The following is a 7,500-nucleotide window of genomic DNA, read 5'->3' as shown; positions in this document are numbered from 1 at the left end:
TGATACCGTCGTTAGGTTAGGTTAGGTTAGGTTAGGTTGGTTTGGGTTGGATTAGGTTAGGTTGGGTTGGGTTGGGTTGGGTTAGGTTGGGTTAGGTTAGGTTAGCTTAGGTTACGTTAGGTTAGGTTAGGTTAGGTTACGTTAGGTTACGTTACGTTAGGTTAGGTTAGGTTAGGTTACGTTAGGTTAGGTTAGGTTAGGTTATTTTGGTTAGGATGGTTGGGTTGGGTTGGGTTGGGTTAGGTTATGTTAGGTTAGGTTAGGTTGGGTTAGGTTAGGTTGGGTTAGGTTAAGTTAGGTTGGGTTGGGTTAGGTTAGGTTAGGTTAGGTTGGGTTGAGTTGTGTTACTTTAGGTTAGGTTAGGTTAGTTTAGGTTAGGTTGGTTTGGGTTGGGTTAGGTTAGGTTAGGTTGGGTTGGGTTGGGTTAGGTTAGGTTAGGTTAAGTTAGGTTAGGTTAAGTTAGGTTAGGTAAGGTTAGGTTTGGTTAGGTTAGGTTAGGTTAAGTTATGAACCGTCGTAAAACCGCAATAAACAATGTCACTTAGTGAGATGCAGTGTTTTTCACCACTACAAGTCGGGAACTGCGATATCTTATGTTAAATCGCATGAAACCGTCGTAATGTTGTAGGAAGCATTGTAAAGTAGCGAGTAAAACGTCTTCTAACGATAGAAGTGCGAAGGTTATGTTAGGTTGAGTTAGTTTAAGCTAGGTAGCGTCGTGAAACCACCAAAAACGACGTCATCTTATGAGACAGTGGTGTTTTATTGCGACTACGAAACTGCGATAGGTCAAATATTGTGAAAGGACACAAAACGGCATGCACTAGCCAGGCACTGCGTGTTGTACCGTTACAAATGCGAAACTGCTATATTGTGATATTCTCGTTAAAGCGCATGCAAGCATCGTGAAACGTTAAAGAACGATGTCATTTAGTGAGATACAGCGTTCTGTACTGCAATAAGTTGCTGAAAAACTGTGAGGTTATGCAAATATCGTAATTGTGAACGAAACAGTGTAATAGAGCGTTTTTAGATACAAGTGCGAATGTTAGGTTAGGTTAAGATATGAACCGTCGTAAAACCGCATTAAACAATGTCACTTATTGACATGCTGTGTTTTTCACCATTACAAGTCGGGAACTGCGATATCATGTTAAATCGCATGAACCGTCGTAATGTTGTAGCAAGCATTGTAAAGTAGCGAGTAAAACGTTTTCTAACGATAGAAGTGCGAAGGTTATGTTAGGTTGAGTTAGTTTAGGCTAGGTAGCGTCGTGAAACCACCAAAACGACGTCATCTAACGAGATAGTGTTGTTTTATTGTGACTACGAAACTGCGATAGGTGAAATATTGTGAAAGGACACAAAACGGCATGAACTAGCCAGTTACTGCGTGTTGTACCGTTACAAGTGCGAAACTGCTATATTGTGATTTTCTCGTTAAAGCGCATTCAAGCATCGTGAAACCTTGAAGAACGATGTCATTTAGCGAGATACAGCATTCTGTACTGCAATAAGTTGGTGAAACACTGTGAGGTTATGCAAATATCGTAATTGTGAACGAAACAGTGTAATAGAGCGTTTTTAGATAGAAGTGCGATGTTAGGTTAGGTTAAGATATGTACCGTCGTAAAACCGCATTAAACAATGTCACTTAGTGAGAGCAGTGTTTTTCACCATTACAAGTCGGGAACTGCGATATCTAATGTGAAAGCGCTTGCAACCGTCGTTAGGTTAGGTTAGGTTGGGTTAGGTTGGTTAGGTTGGGTTGGGTTGGGTTAGGTTAGGTTGGGTTTGGTTAGGTTAGGTTAGGTTAGGTTAGGTTAGGCTGGGTTAGGTTGGGTTGGGTTGGGTTAGGTTAGGTTGGGTTGGGTTGGGTTGGGTTAGGTTGGGTTAGGTTAGGTTAGGTTAGGTTTGGTTAGGTTAGGTTAGGTTAGATTGGGTTGGGTTGGGTTGGGTTGGTTTAGGTTAGGTTAGGTTAGGTTAGGTTAAGTTTGGTTAGGTTAGGTTAGATTAGGTTAGGTAAGGTTGGGTTAGGTTAGGTTAGGTTAGGTTAAGATATGAACCGTCGTAAAACCGCATTAAACAATGTCACTTAGTGAGATGCAGTGTTTTTCACCATTACAAGTCGGGAACTGAGATATCTAATGTGAAAGCGCTTGATACCGTCGTAATGTTGTAGAAAGCAATGTAAAGTAGCGAGTAAAACATTTTCTAACGATAGAAGTGCGAAGGTTATGTTAGGTTGAGTTATGTTAGTTTAAGCTAGGTAGCGTCGTGAAACCACCAAAAACGACGTCATCTTATGAGATAGTGGTGTTTTATTGCGACTACGAAACTGCAATAGGTCAAATATTGTGAAAGGACACAAAACGGCATGCACTAGCCAGGTACTGCGTGTTGTACCGTTACAAGTGCGAAACTGCTATATTGTGATATTCTCGTTAAAGCGCATGCAAGCATCGTGAAACCTTAAAGAACAATGTCATTTAGCGAGATACAGCGTTCTGTACTGCAATAAGTTGCTGAAAAACTGTGAGGTCATGCAATTATCGTATTTGTGAACGACACAGTGTTATAGAGCGTTTTTAATATACAAGTGCGATGTTAGGTTATGTTGAAAAATGAACCGTCGTAAAACCGCATTAAACAATGTCACTTAGTGAGATGCAGTGTTTTTCACCATTACAAGTCGGGAACTGCGATATCTAATGTGAAAGCGCTTGATACCGTCGTAATGTTGTAGAAAGCAATGTAAAGTACCGAGTAAAACGTTTTCTAACGATAGAAGTGCGAAGGTTATGTTAGGTTGAGTTATGTTAGTTTAAGCTAGGTAACGTCGTGAAACCACCAAAAACGACGTCATCTTATGAGATAGTGGTGTTTTATGGCGACTACGAAACTGCAATAGGTCAAATATTGTGAAAGGACACAAAACGGCATGAACTAGCCAGGTACTGCGTGTTGTACCGTTACAAGTGCGAAACTGCTATATTGTGATATTCTCGTTAAAGCGCATGCAAGCATCGTGAAACCTTAAAGAACGATGTCATTTAGCGAGATACAGCGTTCTGTACTGTAATAAGTTGGTGAAAAACTGTGAGGATATGCAAATATCGTATTTGTGAACGAAACAGTGTAATAGAGCGTTTTTAGTATACAAGTGCGATGTTAGGTTATGTTAGGAACCGTCGTAAAACCGCATTAAACAATGTCACTTAGTGAGATGCAGTGTTTTTCACCATTACAAGTCGGGAACTGCGATATCTAATGTGAAAGCGCTTGCAACCGTCGTTAGGTTAGGTTAGGTTAGGTTAGGTTAGGTTACGTTACGTTAGGTTAGGTTAGGTTAGGTTAGGTTACGTTAGATCAGGGTAGGTTAGGTTACGTTAGGTTAGGTTAGGTTAGGTAAGGTTAGGTTAGGTTAGGTTAGGTTAGCTTTGGTTAGGTTAGGTTGGGTTGGGTTCGGTTGGGTTAGGTAACGGTTATGTTAGGTTAGGTTAGGTTGGGTTAGGTTAGGTTGGGTTAGGTTAGGTTGGGTTGGGTTAGGTTAGGTTAGGTTAGGTTTGGTTGGGTTGGGTTGTGTTAGGTTAGGTTAGGTTAGTTTAGGTTAGGTTGGGTTAGGTTAGGTTAGGTAAGGTTAGGTTAGGTTAGGTTGGGTTGGGTTGGGTGTGGTTGGGTTAGGTTAGGTTAGGTTAGGTTGGGTTGGGTTGGGTTGTGTTGGGTTAGGTTGAGTTAGGTTAGGTTAGGTTAAGTTAGGTTGAGTTAGGTTAAGTTAGGTTAGGTAAGGTTAGGTTAGGTTAGGTTAGGTTAAGATATGGACCGTCGTAAAACCGCAATAAACAATGTCACTTAGTGAGATGCAGTGTTTTTCACCATTAGAAGTCGGGAACTGCGATATCTATTGTGAAAGCCCTTGATACCGCCGTAATGTTGTAGAAAGCAATGTAAAGTACCGAGTAAAACGTTTTCTAACGATAGAAGTGCGAAGGTTATGTTAGGTTGAGTTATGTTAGTTTAAGCTAGGTAGCGTCGTGAAACCACCAAAAAGGACATCATCTAACGAGATAGTGTTGTTTTATTGCGAGTACGAAACTGCGATAGCTGAAATGTTGTGAAAGCACACAAAACGGCATGAACAAGCCAAATACTGCGTGTTGTACCGTTACAAATGCGAAACTGCTTAAGTAAAGTGTGGGATTGGGCTAGTTGGTAATCCATATAAAACTTCTAGGCGCGTAAAACTTCAGACAACTAACATAAGAGACAAGGACGAGCGCAGACTTTCAACTGATTTTATTACTACTACGACACACATATATATATTAGAAAGAAGATAAGCAACACACAAAATCAAAAGGCGAAAAGAGAGATTGCAAAAAACATCACGTGCTCACCCTGGGCCCTCACGTGCCGAATTTAAAAACGTCAATTCTTTCCCAGATAATGCTATCGATGGTTTGCTGATACAGCTACCTCGAGCAATTGCTGCAGCTTCAATTACAAGTCTTGTGCCTTCATTAGGGTGGGACGCGAGAACCCTTGTCTGTTCGAACAAAGGCTGGCATCCACATTCGGAACAATGAGCGGCCAAAAAACCGTCCCGTCCTGCATTTCTTACTTTCTGGCAATGTTCTTGAAGTCTTACATTGAGGCACCTGCCCGACTGACCGACGTACTCAAGTCCACAAGACAAAGGTACGCCATAAACAATCCCTGTTGCACACTCCAAACAAGCCCCGTAGGAACCACTACGAGTAGCTGCAAAATTAAGCACCGAAAGAAGTTTGTTGAGTGTGCAACAGGGATTGTTTATGGCGTACCTTTGTCTTGTGGACTTGAGTACGTCGGTCAGTCGGGCAGGTGCCTCAATGTAAGACTTCAAGAACATTGCCAGAAAGTAAGAAATGCAGGACGGGACGGTTTTTTGGCCGCTCATTGTTCCGAATGTGGATGCCAGCCTTTGTTCGAACAGACAAGGGTTCTCGCGTCCCACCCTAATGAAGGCACAAGACTTGTAATTGAAGCTGCAGCAATTGCTCGAGGTAGCTGTATCAGCAAACCATCGATAGCATTATCTGGGAAAGAATTGACGTTTTTAAATTCGGCACGTGAGGGCCCAGGGTGAGCACGTGATGTTTTTTGCAATCTCTCTTTTCGCCTTTTGATTTTGTGTGTTGCTTATCTTCTTTCTAATATATATATGTGTGTCGTAGTAGTAATAAAATCAGTTGAAAGTCTGCGCTCGTCCTTGTCTCTTATGTTAGTTGTCTGAAGTTTTACGCGCCTAGAAGTTTTATGCGAAACTGCTGTTGTGATATTCTCGTTAAAGCGCATGCAAGCATCGTGAAACCTTAAAGAACGATGTCATTTAGCGAGATACAGCGTTCTGTACTGCAATAAGTTGGTGAAAAACTGGGAGGTTATGCAAATATTGTATTTGTGAACGAAACAGTGTAATAGAGCGTTTTTAGATACAAATGCGATGTTAGGTTATGTTAAGATATGAAGCGTCGTAAAACCGCATTAAACAATGTCACTTAGTGAGATGCAGTGTTTTTCACCATTACAAGTCGGGAACTGCGATATCTAATGTGAAAGCGCTTGCAACCGTCGTTAGGTTAGGTTAGGTTAGGTTGGTTTGGGTTGGATTAGGTTAGGTTGGGTTGGGTTGGGTTGGTTTGGGTTAGGTTGGGTTAGGTTGGGTTAGGTTGGGTTAGGTTAGGTTACGTTACGTTAGGTTAGGTTAGGTTAGGTTACGTTAGATTAGGTTAGGTTAGGTTACGTTAGGTTAGGTTAGGTTAGGTTAGGTAAGGTTAGGTTAGGTTAGGTTAGGTTTGGTTAGGTTAGGTTGGGTTGGGTTCGGTTGGGTTAGGTTAGGTTAGGTTAGGTCAGGTTAGGTTAGGTTAGGTTGGGTTGGGTTGGGTGTGGTTGGGTTAGGTTAGGTTAGGTTAGGTTAGGTTGGGTTGGGTTGGGTTGGGTTGGGTTAGGTTAGGTTAGGTTAGGTTAAGTTAGGTTAGGTAAGGTTAGGTTAGGTTAGGTTAGGTTAAGATATGGACCGTCGTAAAACCGCAATAAACAATGTCACTTAGCGAGATGCAGTGTTTTTCACCATTAGAAGTCGGGAACTGCGATATCTAATGTGAAAGCGCTTGATACCGTCGTAATGTTGTAGAAAGCAATGTAAAGTACCGAGTAAAACGTTTTCTAACGATAGAAGTGCGAAGGATATGTTAGGTTGAGTTATGTTAGTTCAAGCTAGGTAGCGTCGTGAAACCACCAAAAACGACGTCATCTAACGAGATAGTGTTGTTTTATTGCGAGTACGAAACTGCGATAGGTGAAATATTGTGAAAAGACAAAACGGCATGAACTAGCCAGGTACTGCGTGTTGTACCGTTACAAGTGCGAAACTGCTATGTTGTGACATTCTCGTTAAAGCGCATGCAAGCTTCGTGAAACCTTGAAGAACGATGTGATTTAGCGAGATACAGAGTTCTGTACTGCAATAAGTTGGTGAAAAACTGTGAGGTTATGCAAATATTGTATTAGTGAACGAAACAGTGTAATAGAGCGTTTTTAGATACAAATGCGATGTTAGGTTATGTTAAGATATGAACCGTCGTAAAACCGCATTAAACAATGTCACTTAGTGAGATGCAGTGTTTTTCACCATTACAAGTCGGGAACTGCGATATCTAATGTGAAAGCGCTTGCAACCGTCGTAATGTTGTAGAAAGCAATGTAAAGTACCGAGTAAAACGTTTTCTAACGATAGAAGTGCGTAGGTTAGGTTAGGTTGAGATATGTTAGTTCAAGCTAGGTAGCGTCGTGAAACCACCAAAAACGACGTCATCTAACGAGATAGTGTTGTTTTATTGCGAGTACGAAACTGCGATAGCTGAAATGTTGTGAAAGCACACAAAACGGCATGAACAAGCCAAATACTGCGTGTTGTACCGTTACAAGTGCGAAACTGCTATGTTGTGATATTCTCGTTAAAGCGCATGCAAGCATTGTGAAACCTTAAAGAATGATGTCATTTAGCGAGATACAGCGTTCTGTACTGTAATAAGTTGGTGAAAAACTGTGAGGTCATGCAAATATCGTAATTGTGAACGAAACAGTGTAAATGAGCGTTTTGAGATACAAGTGCGAATCTTAGGTTAGGTTAAGATATGAACCGTCGTAAAACCACATTAAACAATGTCACTTAGTGAGATCCAGTGTTTTTCACCATTAGAAGGCGGGAACTGCGATATATATTGTGAAAGCGCTTGATACCGTCGTAATGTTGTAGAAAGCAATGTAAAGTACCGAGTAAAATGTTTTCTAACGATAGAAGTGCGAAGGTTATGTTAGGTTGAGTTATGTTAGTTTAAGCTAGGTAGCGTCGTGAAACCACCAAAAACGACGTCATCTAACGAGATAGTGTTGTTTTATTGCGAGTACGAAACTGCGATAGCTGAAATGTGAAAGCACACAAAACGGCATGAACAA

Source organism: Rhipicephalus microplus, unplaced genomic scaffold (assembly GCF_043290135.1).
Source record: "Rhipicephalus microplus isolate Deutch F79 unplaced genomic scaffold, USDA_Rmic scaffold_131, whole genome shotgun sequence".
NCBI lineage: Eukaryota > Metazoa > Arthropoda > Arachnida > Ixodida > Ixodidae > Rhipicephalus > Rhipicephalus microplus.
This window is presented reverse-complemented; position numbering follows the sequence as displayed.